The 20,850-nt window shown below is 37.2% G+C and overlaps 1 pseudogene; it reads left to right on the top strand.

Annotated features, from left to right (window-relative positions):
- The window catches only part of LOC100479365, a 75,485-nt pseudogene that overhangs the window by 11,997 nt on the left and 42,638 nt on the right, over positions 1-20,850 (top strand).

Here is a 20,850-nt window from a genome sequence, read left to right as displayed (position 1 = left end):
CACCCTCATTCTCAGCAGCTAATCTTAGCTCTTACCTTACAGAGAAATTAGAAACCATCAGATCCCATCTCTCTTTCTCATGTAGATCCTACACCTTCAAATATATCCCAGTTTTCATCTGTGTATTCTCTCTCTTCACAGGATATGTTTAAAAACTGGAATCCGTGCCTCACTTTCATGCCCCTGGTGATCTCTGTAAAGTTCCTGGATGAAGCAGTGAGTACCAAGGCCTGTTCAACTCTGTCGACTGTGTAAAGCCTGCTAGTGGCTAGGAATATGTGATAAAACACTTCAAGTCCAGTTGTTAGAAAAGCTATTATGAAGATTTATACAAGTATTTCTATTATTTAAGCATCTTTCCATGTTACAAATTTTTTCCAACGCTCACAGTCCAGTATCATCTTTCACTTCCACTATTAAGTGATGCTGCTAAAGAGAAAAATGGGACAGCTTTTGATTTTGCACATGAAGATATAATCTTCTAGAGGGTGCCTGCCAACTTTTATATACACAGTCAGTGAGCTGATCCTGGCTGTGTCTTAGGTCAACAATCATTGAGGTATTAAGGATGACTCATTGGCTCATAATTATTCTTTACAACAAACCTGTTTTCTGAATCTGATTCCCTTAATTCTCATGGATCTCACTCAGCTTTGCTTTTAATCTGCCCATCTTTACTGGTTCTTTCCTCTTAACATACATATATGCTCAAGTCTCTCTGCAAATAAAACAGTATTTCCACAACTCCCTCTGGAAGTATTCTTCTTTCCAGTAAGTCCTGTATATTTCACTTCATTATGATCTCTTTAATCTCTGCTCTCATCTAAGTCTTCATCATTACCACCCTTTTCCACTGATCATTTAGTTTCTACTAATCATTAGCACTAATCTGATTGTTTCCCTGAACAATTTTTCCCTTCCAACTCTCTTTCACAAATATCTCTCCTTTGAGCATCAGACCCACATACTCAGCAGCTTGTTAGATGTATTCACTTGCATATCCCACAGACACCCCAACTCAGTATGTCCAAACCTGAAATCAGCTTTCTCTCGTATACCTGCTCATTCTCCTCTTTGTTCTAAATCAGTGAATATCGCTGCACGTAGCAGTCCAAGCAGATATCTGATCACCCTTGACTGCTTTCTCTTCCTTATTCTTTGTACTTTAACAGTCATCAAATCATAAAAATTCTAGTTCATAAATGTCTCTCAAATCTATCCCCATCATTCCATTCCCACTGACACCTTCCATATTTAATAATTACTTCCCATCTGGATTTCTAAAACAACCTCATGGCTGGTATTTCTGACATCAAATTTTCGCCTCTTCTGCCCATTCTTCTATGGAGAATATAATGCACTTGTAATGATTTTTATGAACTTCAGGTATGATTCTGTTTTCCCTGTCCAAGAATATCTGATGACTCCTATTGCCCAAAGATAAATTTCTAATATCCTTAACGTACAAGCAAGAAGCACCTTTATTAACAGTTCCGGTATTCTTCTAGCTTAGTCACTTCAGGTTTTCATCTTATAAAAAATATTTTTGTTATTCAAGAGCAAAATCTTCTCACTTTTTTGGATATTTATACATCTTGCTTCATTTTGCTTGACATATTCCTTCCCAAACCAAACATTCTTTTCACCTTTCCTCAGGTCTGAGTTAGATGCTCTATTAGGGTCCCAGGGCTAGCCTAACAAAATACCACAAATGGAAGGTTTTAAACAAAAGGAATTTATTCTCTTATAATTCTAGAGCCTAGAGTCCAAAATCAAGGTGTTGGCAGGGCCAAGGTCCATCTGAAGGCTCTCGGGAGAAAATGTCCCTTGCCTCTCTCCTAACTTCTGGTGGTTGCCTACAGTCTTCAGCTGTCCTAGTCTTGTAGCTGTGTCACTCTGGTCCTTGCCCCTGTCATCACATGGCCTTCTTCCCTCAGTTTGTGTCTGTGTTTCCACACAATCATTATATAAGGACACCAATCATTGAATTTAGGGCCCATTCTAACCCAGTATGACCTTACCTTAACTAATTACATATGCGAAGACACTATTTCCAAGTAAGGTCACATCTCGAGGTTACAGTTGAGTGTAAATTTTGGGGGAGCCCCCTTCGACCATTACAGAAACGCTGTTAACATCTTCTGCATACCAGGCTGCAACTTGAGCACATATAACGTGACATTGAGGGGCACCTGGGTGACACACTCAGTTAAGCGTCCAACTCTTGATTTCGGGTCAGGTCATGATCTCAGGGTCTTGGGATAGAGCCCCACATCCAGCACTGCAGTGAGCACAGAGCCTGCTTGAAATTCTTTCTCTCTCTCTCTCCCTCTGCCCCTCTGTACCCCCCTCAAAAAAAAAAAAAAAGACTACGTTGAGAACTACTGCTTTGTCTTTTCCCCGACTGCACAGGGACAGCAAACATTTTATCTTCAAAACCTAGTACAAGGTCTGACAGAGAGAGGAGGCTTAATACATATTTGGGGAAAAAAGAGGAAAAAATGAATGAAAGATTAAAAGAAGAGCTCTTTTTAAAATTCTCACAGTCTTATAGTTTTCAGGATAACTTTCTAAATGAACACGAATCTAACAGAAAGGTCTATGTTAAAATTTAAAACATTCATTCCTTTTTCTATCTGCCTACCTCTTTCAGAGGAAGCACAAGAACAAAAAGAAACAAAATTATAAATAAACTACCATCTTCTGAAGGTGGCATGCTGCACTTTGACTTTTTTGGGTTTTTGTTTGTTTGTTTTTGGTATTTTCCCTACATCATGCTTCTTGCTAAATCCAACTTAACTTTTAGAAGTTGAATCATTTAGTTTTATACTGGAAGGAACATCCAGTTCTCCCCCCACCCCATTCTTCTTTGGGGGCAGGTGCATTTTGGTATACTTCTGTAACAGACTCTAGTACTATCCTGTCCATGTTCTTACCTCTTTCATGGGCCCCATACCATCTAGCTATGTGTTATCGCATGCACTCTCAAGTGCTGGCCTGGCTGAAATGCCACAGAGCTTTTGAAGTCCTTGAGAAACCGTAACCTAGGACAAGGATTGGCACTGCGGTGAGCAATCTTAAGGATACCATACAATCTCTTAGTGTCCCAGTTGACCCAAACAGTGCCCTGCCCTTTGGCATCACCTTTGTGGTCTTTTCTTCCTTCTCTGTGTCACTTGCTCCTTAACCTACTGGTGTTTCTTAAGATAACTAACCAAATAAGCAACTTGTACTCCAGTCCCCTCTCAGGAACTGTCTGTGGTTAGACCTGATATGAGAGATTTTCTAACACTCTTTTAATACCACTTTTCATACTCTGTAATCTATTTACTTGTCTTCTGCTCCTCCTACTACATAATGTCCCAGTGGTATAAATAGTACTTTGTTACTCCCTGTCTAGCAGAGTGCTTGTGGTGTGCTAGGAAGGAACCAGTAAACATCTCTGGATCTTTTTCTTTTTTCAATGTATGAATAATTCCATGATTTCATTATTATGTGACAAAATTGAATAGGAAGGTAGACATTAAGGTAAAGCATTTGTTATTAAAATATGTAATTTGTAACTTTATATTAAAATATAATCATTTTATAGGCAAAACACATTAAGCATAACTTTTGAAATATAGTAAATTTTTAATATATTCTACATTTCTCTTCAGTTCTGCAAACACTTGTCATTTGTACTGAATTCTTTCCTGATTCATTTTTAAGCTTACTTTAAACTGTTGAGCATGCTTTTAGAATGTGATTCCATGTCTATGGCTAAGTAATTCATTACTTGATAAACTACTCATAATTGACATAACAATCCTATCACAGATTCTAGCTTGAAATTATGTCAAAGGCAATCTTCGGAGTTACCAGTATTACAAAAGTGCAATCATGTGCACAGATGTACCCATTTAATACTGATGGATTTCATACCATTGTTTTGACAAGAAAACATATAACTGTGTTTAGCTTGCTTGTTTTCTGAACATTCAAAATGCAGTCTGAACAGATTTTTTATTTAAACCGTAAACCAAATCTTGTTTTTTTATTTCTTTGATATTTACTCCTTTCATTGCTTTCTACTTTTATTACTGAATTGCTTTCCCCTACTAGAGTAGCTAGAACTGCATATCAAAAGTATGCATTGTTCTGAGATCAGATTTACCTGGTTTTATACACAATGTCATACACAGACTTGTGTTTTATTCCCCCCCCATTGTCTTCTGTTTTCTTACTATATCTACTGCTGTGAGGAAGAGTGGGGCTCACAGCCTGATTCAGTAAGTCTTAGCAACATGAAACAACATATTCAAGTTTGTATTGTGGGCATACTTACGTAAATGTCCCACCTGACATATTCTAATGTACCTGCTGCTAAAATTAGATCATTCTTTGAAGAGAGACAGTGTTTTCTAGTGGGAAAAAAAAAAACCTAGAAAATGAAAAACATTGCTTTAATCTTTAGTTTATTAAAACATAGAAAGATTCCTTTTTAAAAATTTTCTCTAAATTTGCATTTTGAAAGACGTTTGAAAATTTTTTCATACTACACTATTTCTTGTGGAAAGTGAGCCAAAAATACAAAACATTTAAATTCTGGCAAATGTTTAAATCTGTACCCATTGTTAGCTTACTGCTTCTCCAATTATAGGAAAACATAGACAAAAAGAAGTATGTATATTTATTCTTATGTTATATAGATTGGAAATGATCAATAATTACCAATAACTACCAGACAATAGATGCATTTTTGTATTGTATTTTCTATTGTAAAAATAATGAATAATTTTAATGTTTAGCTAAATTTATTTATAGCTACAATTAATTGATAATCTTCTAGGATGATTTGATTTTGCCAATAAGAAGGTGAGATTTTTAAACGATATTATATGAACTTGTTTGTAGCTGATTATCTCTGCCTGTTTCTTGTCTATAGAATTTGGGGAGGTCAGCCTTTGTTTTAACTATCAAAACAACCCCCAATAATTTTAGGTCATGGTTTGTTTGTCTGTACAATTATCTCAAAAAGTTCATTGTTTTCTTATCTTTTTTATTGCTGTGAGTCTCATGTGAAAATAGACACACCAATTCTTCTGAAACCATGTCTCTTTCCCTGGATTTAGTTTAGACACTTAAGCCTATTATGCTTCCATAGGAGAGGAATGCTGTTTTTCTCTTTTCTCAAAGCTGTATTTTTCCAATGAAAGAATTTTCTGGGAAAATTATATCCATTAGGAGTTTTATTTAAATATGTGTGATAACTACACCTTGATATTGATCCTTAAGCCCGAGTTATAATTGGCCTTTTTTATTCAATTGCTTTGTCAGTTGTATATATAATAAGTAAAGATGAGTATCGGATAAACTTGCAACCCAGAAAGTCATTTGACTCTGTATTCTCTGTTTTCTTTACATTCTCCTTGCAATATAGCTAGGTCTTTTCTGAGGTCATCTCTTTTGCATTATCCTGGCAAGTGCAACTACAAGACAACATGCTACTGCCATTGGTTTTTCACCTCTTCATTTAAAGATAAAGCTTAGTAGGTACAATACCTCCTTCCTAAATTATCACATATGATACTTTTTCTAAATACTGAATCATTGCATGACATGTATCAGCACATTTCTAGCCTGTAGAAATTCCCTTGCCATGAAATAACTAGCTTCAAAGCTAGTGCCAGATATTCTAGGTTGTCTGTTAAGGAAGCACCTCTGATCCAATACTATCTTTTTTTATCAGTCATTATAGCCAATTATTCCGTGAAGAAAAAAAAAACAAACTTGAAAATCTTAGAGTTTAAAAATGATAATATCTATATATTGTACATGAGACCTGTTACATCATATGTCACTGCAGAGGCTCTTTTCTGGGCTGATGGGGATTCCATTTTTATTCATTGGCAGAGTCAAGAGAAAAGTAAGAGAGCCTGGCAAACTAGTGTTAACACTTAAAACTTAAACCCAGAATACACAAAACCCTTCTGCTCACATTTTATTGATCAAAGTAGGTAATGTGGGGTACTCGGTTAAATAGTGTCTCCCTCTGCCCAGCCCAGATTATGCCCATCTGCAACATCAGAATGTGACCTTTTTGAAAATGCGCTTTTTGCAGGTATATTTAGTTAAGATGAGGTAATACTGGATTAAGGTAGACCCTAACCCCCATGACTGATGTCCTTGTAAAGGCCATGTGAAGATACACAGACATATATGGAAGCATGCTATATGAAGAGGGCAGCACGATGAAGTGATGCATCTATAAGATGAAGAACACCATGGACTGCAGGCAACTACCAGAAGCTAAGAGAAAAGCACAGAACAGTTTCTCCTTCAGAGCCTGCAGAAAGAACGAAACTTGCCAATTTCTTGGTTTTGGACTTCTGAATTTCTGGACTGTGAGATCATAAATTTCTGTTGTTTTAGGTCACCCAGTATGTGGTAATTTGTTACGGCAGCTCTAGGAAACTAATGTACACGAGATGCTTAAATTCAAAAGTGCAGATGCAAGTCCCCCCATGGATGGGTCACTGGATACACACAAGTTCTAAACAAAGATTATTTGCATATGAATAGGGCACAATGGCGGGATTTTTAAAACAAGTTTTCCCATTTTTGGCATAAAATTTGAATGTATGATCATGATTCTTCCTTGTCTTATTTCTGAGAAAACTTGATTAGGCCAGGTTGATCCAAAACGATGGACTACTAGACACAAATGTTGTTCACACAATCCCAGAGATATTTAGGAAAAAACAAAATATTTCCATTTTGAGAGGTTTTTGTTATTGTTGTTGTTGTTGTTGTTGTTGTTGTTTTTATATAACTAAACCAAGAATTCTGAGAGTAAATAAACTCAACAAATAAGCTTGCTTCTAACCCTTTTATTCCACGTCATTGGTCAGTTGTGTTGTTAGGAAGTAAGATATACAGCCTCTAAATTATCCATGGTTCTGATTCTGAATTATGCTCATTTTTACAATACCTGCTCTGATCAAAATATGAGTATTTATTTTATTGTAAAAAGCACAGTTAAAAGGCAATGGAGACCCAAAACCTTAGAGATGGAGAAATCAGTTCAGATAAGAATTTCATAGAGTTTAAATAACAAACCAACCCCAACCCCAATCAAACTTTAATCCTGCCTGTTAGTAGGTCAGAAACTATTAATTTAGGGGGAAAATCTTATGACCATTATTTCTCTGGAGCAGCTTCTCCAAGAAAGCAAAAATAAAATACCCATATTTAAGTTTGGAAAACAGTGTATTGGCAAAGTATTATATTTATCCTTCCATTGCTTATTAGTTGGGGTTGATATTATTTACAGCAATGGAAGTACTACTTGGAAAATGCAACTGTAGAAATAAAATTTCCCATTAAAGTCAGTACCCAGTACACAACCCAGTAGATCAGTCACTGTAATCCTAAGTGGCCCACTCTGTCATATAGACCCTGATACCAGGAAATGAACAAGAAAGACTTCAGTGATACAGTGATGATATCTTTTTTTAAATTTATCTACAGATGGGAGTAAAAGATTGGTGTATCGAGTCATGGCCTAGAAGATGAAACTGTATAAGGAGGATAGGAAGGGTGTTACTTATTGGGTAAACAGTATTTTACTAGGAAGAAAAAGAAAAGGCTTGGGCAAAAATGTTTGACTCAGGAACTGGAAAATGTTTTTAAAATAATAATCAGAATTGGGAATGGCAAGTACATTTGTGAGGCAAACAAGTGTTTTTCAAAGACCATGCACTAGGATCCACTAAATGTTTTATTTGTGAAAAGGTGAAATCAATTAGAGAGTCTTAGGACATGACATAGAAGAATCATAAGGTCAAAGATGGGAATCACTTAGAAATGGAACACAGAACGGAGAAGCAGGGCTGAAGGAAACAGGGAAACACCTTCCTGAGTGATAGAAAAGGGTGGCTGTACTGCTCTCTCCACTGTTGACCACTCTGTAGATAGGCTGGGATATCCATGTCAACATGAGCTGCTGGCTTTAGTTCTCATTGGCTTGAGTTACTCTTGGTGACACCTGCTCTCCCTTGAACCTGTGTTCCAAGAGAAGATACTCAGCTGGTTGTGCTTGATTAGGCTAAATTTTAGTTAATAGGGAAAGATTTGGGGGAATTTTTGTGTAAGACATTTTGGGGAGGGAAGGAGAAATCAAATGGCCTGAATAGATGGAGAATGACAGCATTTTAAAAAGCCATCTTAGATTCAAATCATTTCTGAAAGCACTGCTGCAGTGACTTGCTGTAAGGAACAGAAACAGGCATTGATAATTACATTTTATACTTAAAATTATGTTTTCTTTAGCCCACACTTCTTAATGTTAATATGACTTAATTTGGTTAGTCATGAGTGTTTTTTGTTTACATAAAATATAAATGTTCTCAAATGCATTTAACCTCTGAATATATATTTATATACGTATTTATGATATTTGTACAAATATACAAATAAGTGTAGTAATACATGAACTAGCTGAAATGCATTCATGAAACAACCTACTCATGAATTAAAAGACTTAGAATCAAGATATAATTAAATAAGGCTTGTAAATTAAATCATATTCATGTTTGGGGGAGAGTACTAACTCTGCAGGGTGAAGAAAAACTTAAAAGATAAGAGGAGAGGGGCGCCTGGGTGGCACAGCGGTTAAGCGTCTGCCTTCGACTCAGGGCGTGATCCTGGCGTTATGGGTTCGAGCCCCACATCAGGCTCCTCTGCTAGGAGCCTGCTTCTTCCTCTCCCACTCCCCCTGCTTGTGTTCCCTCTCTCGCTAGCTGTCTCTGTCTCTGTCAAATAAATACATTAAAAAAATCTTAAAAAAAAAAAAAAAGATAAGAGGAGAGCAAAGCTGGATAAAGGCGGCTGGGTGCAGAGATTTTTGCTGAAATTTGGGTAAAAGATAATGATGTCTCGAACTAGAGTGATGGATTAGAGAGAATGGAGAATCCTATTTCCAGGATATCAAAGTTGAAACCGGGAAACTTGGTAATTGAAGAGAGAAGGAGAAATAGGAGTCCATTATTATGTATGGGTTGCCGCTTCGGTAGTTGAATTTATGTAATTTTTATAGCAACATAAGAAGGTGATAGAAAATAAGGAACAAAGTTGGTGAGTTTTGTTTGGGATAAGGGTCATGTAGAAGATGAATTAGCGTGTAGATAACAACTCAGCAGTCAGTAGATGATAACTGGGTAAACCACCCAGAAAAAGAGAAAAAAAAAAAAAACCCTTATATTGAACTGGGAGTGACATCAGCAATTACAGGTGTTGGAGTTTATCCAGAGGACATGACCTCAGGTTGACCTGCAAGCTGGACCCCGCAGAGGCTTCTCACCCTCTCCCCATCTTTTGAAATATATGGTCTGCTTGCCTTCCTCATGCTACACGCTGCCCCAAGGACACAACCTTGAGATGATTATGTACTGGTGGGAGTATCCGGACAGTATATAGGGTTGAACCCAGTTAAGGCCCTTTTAAGATTCTGGTGGGCGGGGCAGAGATCTACTTATATTGCAGCTGTGGAAGACAAGCCTTGTTAGTGCATTCCCTTGTTTATTCACTGCTAGTCTGTAGTGGTCAGCCTCTTTCTTCGGTCTCTCTGTGCCCTCTGTGTACTGGGGCTAGTTTGTGAACTAACAACAAAATAGAAGTAAAAGATCTCTCAAAGAAATCTAAGAAGAAATGGAAATAGCATATCATGGAAACCAAAGGCAAAAGCATTTCAGGAAGTAGAGATGGGTCAATGACACCGAACACTTCTAAAAAACATGTTTGAGTAAGGTAAGGACACTCAAGTGCTCAGTGAATTTTGTAACCAAAAGATACTTTCATCTTCCATGTACAGTTTAATAGAAGTGACAGGGAAAGAATCTAGACTACAGTGGGTTGTAGAAGAAATAACAGGCAAGGAAATGGAGAAATCAATTGAAACAAATGTCTTCAATAAAATTTGCTTGTGAGAGGAAGCAGTTGGAAACTGAGAATGAATGTTCAAGGAAGGGGTTTGAGGTTTTTCAAGAAGAGGAGGCTCAAACAGTAAATGTTAACAAAAGATTGCAACACAGGGGAGGGAGGATAAGACAAGCTAGGGAACTAGAAGTCCCCAAGAAAATGGGAGGAAAAGAAAAACAGATCTCACTGGAGAATTGACCAAAGTAATTTCACCTGTTCCTATTACCCTTGCTTTTTCTTTCTTTTCTTTTCCTACAGATCCCAAAGACTGGGATATAGAGATGAATAGTCATAAAGGTATCAAAAGCTACCCTGATACTTATTCATGAGGTACCGGTCATCTTGGTAGCATTTTGAATTCTATCTTTTAAAGCATTTTTTTGTAGCTTATTGCATGGTTTCTTGTTTTTCCTAAATGTATTTCTTTCATTCACTAAGAATTTTTCACAAATCCGTGTCTATAAATGACCTTGTTATACTAAATTTCATGTTGGCAGTCTTGCTACTTTTATCAGCTTCTCCCTGTCCCAGTGCCACGCGGAGCCTCTAGATTCTACAGTCAAAATTTAGGTAGTTCATGCCCTCAAAATCTCTTTTTTAATGTTTAGTTTATTTAGTCATAGTTTTCAAAATAGTTCATTTAGAAATATTTTGAAGATTTAATGCTTTAATTCCTCTATTTAGAAAATGAACGATATATAAAGTAGCCCTTATGTATTTTAGTTACTAATCATGATAAATTAATTCATGATAACGAAAGATCTCTATTGTGTTTGTTGAAGTCAGACAATCTGAGATGTGGGCATGGAATGGTCTGGGAATGGTGAAGAGTCCCTAAGTTCCTTAGAAACAATTTGGTGTAGATATTTCAGGTGTCAGAGTTTCTGGGCCCTGGCAGAAGATGGTCCATTCTCAAAGCATTTGAATTTGAGCTCGAGAGTCAAATTTATCCCAGCATAGAAAAAAATAGTAGATCATGCTCTTTCTCTTTTCTGTACTCTAAAAAAATTTTTATTTTAGCTTTTGCTTATATGTATGTCAGAAGAACAACAAAAATAATAATTATATGTTACAACATACAGAGTTGAATTGAACTAAATGACTTATAGTGTTATTCTGCTAATTCATGATTTTAAGGTGTATCTGTCAGGTTCTAACTAGGAAAACAAAAATCAATTTGTTTACAACAGAATTCAATTCAAGAGTTAGTTTCACATGTGAAAGAGTACCTACGAGTCAAACGGGAGAGTAACAACAGCAGGAAACCACTATCTTAGGCTCAAGGGCAATAAAAGGCGGCCTAGTGTCCAAAGTAAGCTAATAACATGAAAAGTACACAGAGAGAGCTATAACCAAGAGGAGACACAGGGGCAGAGTCTGCTGGAGAAACCATCTAAGTCAGAGAGGGAGGAATGATTTCCCTAGTTTCTTTCCCCCTCCCACATAAATTCCCACCAGTGGTTCCCATTGGCTGAACTAAGCCAAAGGAACATGACATGAGCATACAAGAGTATCAGCCCTCCTGTGATATAGTCAGAATGTGGAAGAGGGTTTGAGGAGCCAGGATTGATTCAGAAATAAAATACACATTTTTTTTAGAAATGAAGATAATTACAAAATTCCTGAAACACAAAGATGAATATGCAGCTCATTATCATTATATTATTCTTGAGCCAATTGTCGACTTATACACCTCATTTCCCTATTTATTCTGCACCAAACTGTGTTGTCTACAAATGTCTTTCCAATCTTTCAATTAATGGGTAATGCTTTGAAGTTCTAGTGGAGTCTTCAGCTGTTTTGACTTTGGCTTGTTCAGTTCTTCCTGAGAAACAAGAAATCCAATGTTCTCTTTTTCTTGGTGATTTAATGGAAGGCAAATAACTAAGCTCCACCCTGAAAACATTAGGATATCTCTTATAGCATCTACAAAGAGACATTTCTAGTTTTCAAGCATAATCTCATCCTCTAAATTTGGACTATGCAACGCCTTAAAATAATGCCTCCACCATTCTATGTTTCATACCGTAATGTAATTATGTAATAAATGTAATTTATTATATCGACCCATTTCCCTCTCTGTTATTCTTTCTTTTTTCCTGATGCTTTAAGATTATTTCATCATTTTATCATTTCCTTTCTGTGGGAAGAACAACTTACAGCTTTTTTTTTGTAGGGTAGATATACTATTAATAATTTTTTAGTTTTCTTCTGAAAATTTTGTTTTCATCTTTATTTCATCCTTATTTCTCATAATGCCAGAATATATTTCCCAAATATAGAATTCCCAAATATAGAATTAACTATTCATAGTTCTTTAAGCACTTGAAAATTGTTATGGTACATCCTCATGGCCACCTTGGTTTTTGGTTTGGTTTTATTATTTTTTAAATTTCAGTATAATTAATGTACAGTGTTATATTAGTCTCAGGTGTACAATACAGTGATTCAACAATTCTATGTATTATTCAGAGGTCATCATAAGTGACTCTTGATTCCCTTTACCTGTTTCACCCATGCCCCCACCCATCTTCCCTCTGTAATGAACAGTTCTCTATAATATTCAAGAGTCTGTTTTTTAATTTGTTTTTTTCTTAAATTCCACATATGAGTGAAATCATATGCTAGTTATCTTTCTCTGACTTATTTCACTTAGAATTATACCCACTAGATCCATCCATGTCGTTGCAAATGGCAAGATTTCATTATTTTCTTTATCCATTCATCTATTGATAGACACTTGATTTGCTTCCATATTCTAGTTATTGTAAATGATGCTATAATAAACATGGGGGTGCATATATCCTTTCCAATTAGTGTTTTTTTGTATCTTGGGTAAATATCCAGTAGTGAAATTACTGGCTCATATTGTAATTGTCTATTTTTTTAAAGATTTTATTTATTTATTTGACAGAACAAGCAGAGGGAGCTGCAGAGAGAGGGAGAAGCAGGCTCCCCATTGAGCAGGGAGCCCAATGTGGGACTCGATCCCAGGACCCTGGGATCACAACCCAAGCCAAAGGCAGACACTTAACCAACTGAGCCACCCCGGTGCCCCTGTATTTTTAATTTTTTGAGGAACCTTCATACTGTTTTCCACAGTGGCTGCATGAGTTTGAATTCCCAAAAACAGTGCTCACAGGTTCCTCTTTCTCCACATTCTCTCCAACATTTGTGGTTTCTTGTGTTTTTGTCTTTAGGCATTCTGACAAGTGTGGGGTGATATTTCATTGTGGTTTTGATTTGCATTTTCCTGATGTTGAGTGATGTTGACCAATCTCTTCATGTGTCTGTTGGCCATCTGTATATCTTCTGTAGAGAAATGTCTTTTCATATCTTCTCCCTGTTTTTAATTGAATTATTTGGGGGGGGGGTTAGTATTGAATGGTGTATGTTCTTTATGTGTTTTGGATACTAACTGCTTATTGACATATCATTTGCAAATATCAAATATCATCTTCCATTCAATAGGTTGTCTTTTTGTTTTTCTGATCATTTCCTTTGCTGTGCAGAAGCATTCTATTTGAATGTAGTCCCTGTAGTTTATATTTGCTTTTTTCCCCTTTGCCTGAGGAGACATATCTAGAAAAATGTTGCTGTGCCTTATGTCAGAGAAAGTCCTGGCAGTGCTCTCCTAGGATGTTTGAGTTCAGGTCTCACATTTACATATTGAACCTATTTTGAATTTATTTTTGTGCATGGTCTAAGAAAGTGGTCCAGTTCCATTATTTTGCATGTAACTCTCCAGTTTATCCAACACGATTTATTGAAGTGACTGTCTTTTTCCTATTGTATATTTTTGCCTCCTTCATCATAGATTACTTGACCAAATACTTGTGGACTTATTTCTGGGCTCAATATTCTGTCCTATTGATTTATGTGTCTACTTTTGTGCCAGTACCATACTGTTTTGATTACTACAGCTCTGTAACATATCCTGAAATCCGGAAATGTGATGCCTCCTGTTTTGTTCTTCTTTTTCAAGACTGCTTTGGTTATTCATGGTCTTTTGTGGTTCCATACAAATTTTAGGATTATTTTCCTTGGGTTGATTTTGTTGGGGGCTCGCTGTGCCTCCTATATCTGGATTTCTGTTTCTGTCCCCAGATTTGGGGAGTTTTCAATTATTTCTTCAAATATATTTTCTTTCCCCTTTTTTTCTCTTCTCTTTCTGGGATCCCTATAATGAGAATGTTATTATGCTTGATAGTGTCACTAGTTCCCTCATTTTTTATTCTTTTTTTTTCTCTCTCTCTCTCCTGTTCAGCTTGATTGCTTTCCACTACTCTAGTCTACTATTGATTCCCTCTGGTGTATGTTTAATTACAGTTATTGAGTTCTTTATTTCTGATTGGTTCTTTTATATATTCTCTATCTCTTTGTTGATGGTCTCACTGAGATCTTCCACTTTTTTCCCAAGTCCACTGCTTATCTTTATGACCATTGCTTTTAAATTCTCTATCAGGCATTTTACTTATCTCCATTTCATTTATGTCTCTTGTCATGATTTTGTCTTGTTCTTTCATTTGGGGCACATCCCTCTATCTCCTCATTTTGCCTAACTCTTTCCCTGTTTCTGTGTTAAGAAAGACAGTTATGTCTCCTGCTCTTAGAAGTAGTGGCCTTAAGAAGAGGTTCTGTGGTGCCCTGCAGTGCAAAGTCCCCTGTTCATCTGCACCTGGCACTTCAGGGGTGTCTTGTTTGTGTGTTGCATGTGTCCTACTGTTGTGGCTGAGCTGCATTTGTCTTTAGTCCAGTTGTTCACAATAGCTCTCATTGCCAGTTGTGGACAGGGTTTGGTCCATGTACTGTTAATGAGCTAGTCTAGGTCCACACTGGGTCTGAGCAATGTCAGGCCACAATTTTTCCAGAGCTGCAGTTGCACTGAACTGCAGGTCACTCTTCCTGTGTTATCCCCTGAGATGCTTTTGTTGGTGTGTAGGACCTGTAGTCCTACCAGATGTCTGCCCCCAGCCAGCTGCTATAGTCACAGTGGAACTAATGAGGGCAATTATCTTCCCCTATTCCTGGAGCAAGATTCACTGTGGAATAGTACTGGTCCTGTTGGGGCTGCTTGCACAATGCCATGCTTGTAACACTACTTCGGATGAGCTCTGGCCAAGGGCAAATTGGATAGGGCACATCTACAGGAGAGCATGGGGACAGGGTATGTGGTGTTAGCAAGCTAGGTGGAGAGAGTCTATGTATTTATGCTGGGGGAGGGCAGGATAGGGAAAGGGTGCCTGCCGGGTCTTTGGTCTTTGAGTAGTTTCCTAAAGATCCCTGCTCCTCTGGCACACATTCTGAAATTAGTAAACAAATTTCCTCCTTGCATACTCCAGGTGTTTCTCAAACTGCGGCCTCTATGCTGTATCTCAGTGGACTGTGAATGGTTTTCTTTCTGTCTCTTTAAGGGTGGGCACTCAATTTGCCAGAGCTAAGCCTGCAGATTTTTAAAGTTCCAGGTGTTAAGACTTACAGAATATAAGAACTTACAAGGTTAACCCCTCTGGTTTTTAAAGCCAAATGTCATGAGGCTTCACCTTCCCAGTATGGTCTCCTATGCTGGGGGTGTCTGGTGTTCCTGGTATGTGATCTGCTCCTCTCCCCTCTCTGTTCTTGCGTTGGCGCCTCTTCCCATGAACAGTCTCGAGGGGCTATTTGGTTCCTATTTGCATTTCTGTCTTTTCCACCCTCTTTGATGTGGACTCATCACAGCTATGGTTAGCTGTGGGGATCCTGCTCTGCGGACTTTGGGCCATTTTCTGGTTTATTTGCACTGACATGGATATTATCTAGGTGTCTGTGGGATGAGGTAAGCTTAAGATCCTCCTATTATGCCCTCTTCCACAGAAGTCCAGTCTCCTTGGTTTCTTTTTTTAAAGATTTATTTTACTTATTTATTTGAGAGACAGAAAGAGAGAGAGTGCACCACGGGAGGGGCAGAGGGAGAGGATCTCAAACAGACTCTATGCTGAACACAGAGCCTGATTCAGGGCTCGATCCCAGGACGCTGAGATCATGATCTGAGCTGAAATCAAGAGTCGGATGCTTAACCAACAGAGCCACCCAAGCACCCCGGTCTCCTTGATTTTCAATAAGAAATCTTTCATTATTTTAATACAATTCCCTATAAGTATTGTGTTATTTGTCTCTGGCTTCTTTCAAGATTTTATTGTTGTTGTCTTTAGTTTTTCCAAGTTTAATTGTGATGTATCTTGGTGTGGATTTCTTTGACCTTATCCTGTTGGGTTTTGCTCAGCTTCTTGTATATATAGATTTATGTCTTTCAACAAATTTGGGAAGTTTCAACCATAATTTATTTGAATTCCTTTTCAACCTCACTCTCTTCCCCCTCTCCTTCTGGACACAGTGATACTCATGTTGCATTGTTTTTTTGTTTTGTTTTAAGATTTCTTTTTATTATTTTGAAAGATAGGGACAGAGAGGGACAGAGAGCACACACGGGGGGGGGGGCAGAGGGAAGGGGGGAGAGACTCCCAAGCAGATGCCACACTAAGCATGGAGCCCAACATGGGCCTTAATCTCACGACACTAAGATCATAATCTGAGCCAAAACCAAGAGTCAGATACTTAACTAACCACACCACCCAGGCGTCCCTCTTGTTGCATCTTTTGATATTCTTCCACTGAGCCCTGAGGCTCTGGGTTTTTTTTTTTTTTTTGGTTTTTGAGTTTTTTCAGTCTATTTTTCTCTCTGTTGTTCAGATTGGGAAAATTTCATTGCTCTGTCCTTAAATTCACAGATTCTATTTGCTGTCATCTCCATTCTACTAATGAGCCAGGAGCTTGTTAGGCCCCAGCCAGTGGTGTCCTGCTGTCCCCTTGCCATGTACTGTCACAAAGTAAGTGAGCTGAGGGGAGCCTCAAGCCTAATACAGATGGAGAGCTCTTTCCCTGCTGTCTTATTGTTAGTATGGCAAATGGAGCAATCAGTGATCCTCCTTGCTCATTCTACAGGAATAGCCTTGTGTTGATGGTGGGACCCTCATTGGATTCTGGCAAGAAATGAGTTTACCTTACCCACCTTCAGTTCTTTGGTCAGGGTATGAAAAGTATGGACTTGGATTGTTTTCTTCTGTTGGATGGAATTTTATAAGAATCATGTTGCTTTATTGTTCCTCCAGTCCTGGGATCCCTAAAGAGTTTCCCTTCCTCTTACTACATTTCCAAGTTCTCCTTTAGTCATCTGTTGTCTTTAAAAAGGTTTATAATTGTACTTAGAGGACAGAAGTAGGCAGAGACAATTCTGCACCATCTTATACAGCAGACTAGAAGTCCTTTGTCTCTAATCAAAACTAATGGTTCTTAAGCAAATTTGCCCTGATGACAGTTGCAATGTCTAGAGACATTCTTGAATGTCACAATGGGGGTGAGTACTACTAGTATCTAGTGAGCAGGTTCCAGGGATGCTGTTAAACATCTTCCAATGCACAGGACCATCCCCCACAACAAAGAATTATCCAGTCCAAATGTCAATAGTGACAAGGTTGAGATAACTTGATTTAAACATTCTCCTTTATTAAGATGAAACACATGGACTACTTTTCAAATCTGTTTTAGGATTTAGACATTGTTATCACTTCTTTCCTTCTTCATCAAAGCCATTTGTCCTGATGTAGAACTTCAGGGCTCTGACATACAAAGAGCCTTTCCAAATATATATTTGAGGATTTTAATTTTTAATTTTGAAAAATATCATTTAAAAAAATTGATGGATCTGTAAATGAAAAAGACCATTTATCACATGGCCTCAAAACTGTCTACATTATATTTCGTCAAGGAAATTTTTTAAAAGCTGACATTTGTCCCTCCCATTACATTTCACACATTTATATGCACAAAAGTGATCTGGGACTCTGGGCTTTATTAAACTTATCTTTCCTTTTGTATGCTAAATATTATTTGGCATACTCTTAAACATTTATTAATCTAGTATCATTTGATGTTCTAATTTACTCTCTATGTCAGCATCTAATTTACTACTAATCTTTTCAAGAGTTGAGTTAAGATCCTGGAAACCTTGCTTTTTTACACACTGCTACTGATTTGGGAACTCCCAGAATCAAAGGAATTGGTGTGGCAGCTCATTACTGAACTGTGAACTCTAGATCTATTGAGTTACTGCCAGAAAATATTTGCACTCTATAGTCATAGACTTTATCCTTTCGTCAGTGAGATCTAAAGTAGACTACCTGAATATGGTTAGCGCTTCCTGATGATCTCCTTTCTTGGAACTGAGGAATCCTTGTCAATCTCACTACAGCTCTGCCCTTTAAAAGTGGTGTGCTGGGGCCAATAAAGCAGGCAGGTATTGCTCCTGAATAAACAGCTCATCAAAAGTCTGAGAACAGAAGGTTTCGAATGTATCAAAGCAATTGGCACAGTTGTTCACTAGTTAATTAGGAACACAAAGGCACTTTCCTCAAGCTGCCCAGACCAGGGGGCCATCTGCGTGACAGCATTGCCTCTCTGATGATATGTACAAATAGAGCTTGGCTGGTGCTCTCGAGGGAAGTCTCATTGACCTTCCTGCTTTAAAATATATATAAAGCATATGGAAGAGATGAAAATTGAACATAATCATAGAATGAGCCCCATTTTTAGTGTTTAGTCTTCTGAAGAATTTCCTAGGGACTTGTGTCCTATTTATGTTAGTTTTGATAATTGCTTTATTTTACTGCTACATATTTTAGTAATATTGTAATTATTCCCAGTCTATGGAGGTCAAGGCACTTCTAATGCAATAATACATAATGTATTATAATTGCTTTTTAAGTTTTCTGCTTCCTCCATTATATGTGATTTTGTGAAGATAGGAACCATATCTATTTTGTTTAATTTTGTTCCCTCTACCTAAGTACAGTTCTGGAGTGTGGTAAAATAATGTGATAATATTGAAAATTTTTATTTTTTTTTTTAAATAACGTTTTTGGTTTACTTTGACTTCTTGGGAACCATATACCAATACTTTGCTTTGTAAACAAGTATATTAGTATCTGGATTTGTTTTGTGTAATAATATTTTTGTTTCTTATAACTCTTAACCCTGCATGAAGGGAGAAAGCTATTGAAATGTATACTGATATATAAATTTTGACTATCACTTCTATTTAATTCTATCCTCTTATTATTTAAGTTGCCATTGTTATAAACACTATACATTTATGCCAGAAATATGCTGTAGGAAGCCACTGTATTTGGTATGATTTCCTTGCTAACAGGTCAGTCATTGATAATAAATGGGTCTCATTCCTAGGACTCCTAGTGGCTCACCCATACATTATCAAGAGATGAATAGAACCAATGTACATCCATTATCACCTATTTTTCTAGTAACTTCCTTTCTGCTTTCTTGGTAGAAATAGATGCTGCTTCTTTGTATCACCAAACTTCCTGATACTTCAAGTATAGATCTATGTATTTGCATGTCTATTTGCCCAAATAGAGAGTGAATCTGAAGGCAGGAGTCATATTTTTCCCTGCATGCTTCAACTGAGTGCACTAAGTTGAGCAAGGCAAATAATAGCATGACAAAATAACAACCTAAGTGATACTTAGTGAATACTTGGTGAATGGATGGTTCTAATTCATCAGATAGAGACTAAACATGAGATGACAAAGATACATATATTTTTAGCTGGTATTTTTGGAAACTAAGTAGACTTTTATTCTGTTCCTAGTAAGAACAAGGCAGCTTTCTATAAATAAAGGCTGATAATTAAAGAAACTCTAAATCAATCTCTTTAATTGTAACTATTATTATTTTTGTCCCGTACAAATCATTCCTTTCTAAATTACTTTGGTGCGTGGCTTATACCTGTATCTGTCATAAGCCTTTTGCAAAGACCTATTAGAACTATGGACTGCATACATCTTAAATTCTTCATTGCTTTAACAACACTTTAAGGACATAAATAAATAAATTGCTTTTTTTAAAGTTTTTATTTAAATTCCAGTTAACATACACTGTAAATATTATTTTCAGGTGTACAATATAGTCATTCCACCCTTCCATAAAACACCTGGTGCTCCTCACAAGTATACTTTTTAATCCCCATCACCTATTTCACCAATCCCCCCACCCATTTCCCCTCTGGTAACCATCAGTTTGTTCTCTATAGTTGAGCCTTTCCTTCTTAATTCTCTAACATCTTCTTTTAAAACTATTTACTTCTTTTCTTCATTACATCTTTTATTTTTTTTTCACTTTTTATTGAAAAGGCAAACCACAACCTTGATGATATGTAAGAAGGACATATAATACTCAGAAAAGCCATTATACTCATGGCTACAGTATATTACTGTAGAGGATACAACCTAAAGTTCTCAAAGGGGAAGAAAAAAACCACATGGTCAAATTCCAGGAGAAAACAGGTACAAGCTTCTGGGTGTCTGCCCCCACCAGCAGAACCATGTGGAGATGCACTTTGCACTTCATTCTTCCAGCAACAACGTCTGACAACACTGGCAAGGTGTTGCCAACCAGGGAAGCTTAATCATGTCTTGCCATCCAGGGATTTTTTTGGGTTTGGTCACATAGGCATGTAGCATCTGCATGACTGACGTCAGCCCTCAGGCTCTAACTATCCCATTCATCAACCCCAGAACAAAAACATGCATCCACCATAAATCATATTGTTTGGTAAACTTATTTGGTCAAAATGGTACGGCATGGCCCAAAGTTTCAAGCATACAAAAACAGGCATTCATTTTAAATACTACCAGGGTCAAAGTCTTTAGGCATACAAAATTCTCATGTCAGGCAGAATATTCAAGAGCTCAGAAGTTATCTTCCAAGAGTGGGTGGAGGGTCACTCCTGAAGATAGATAGCCCTCTTTTTGGAATATGCAGGTTTGGAGCAACCCA

This window comes from Ailuropoda melanoleuca, chromosome 7, assembly GCF_002007445.2.
Source record: "Ailuropoda melanoleuca isolate Jingjing chromosome 7, ASM200744v2, whole genome shotgun sequence".
Taxonomy (NCBI): Eukaryota; Metazoa; Chordata; class Mammalia; order Carnivora; family Ursidae; genus Ailuropoda; species Ailuropoda melanoleuca.
Note: the sequence above shows the minus strand (reverse complement) of the source record. Positions and strands in the feature narration are given on the sequence as shown.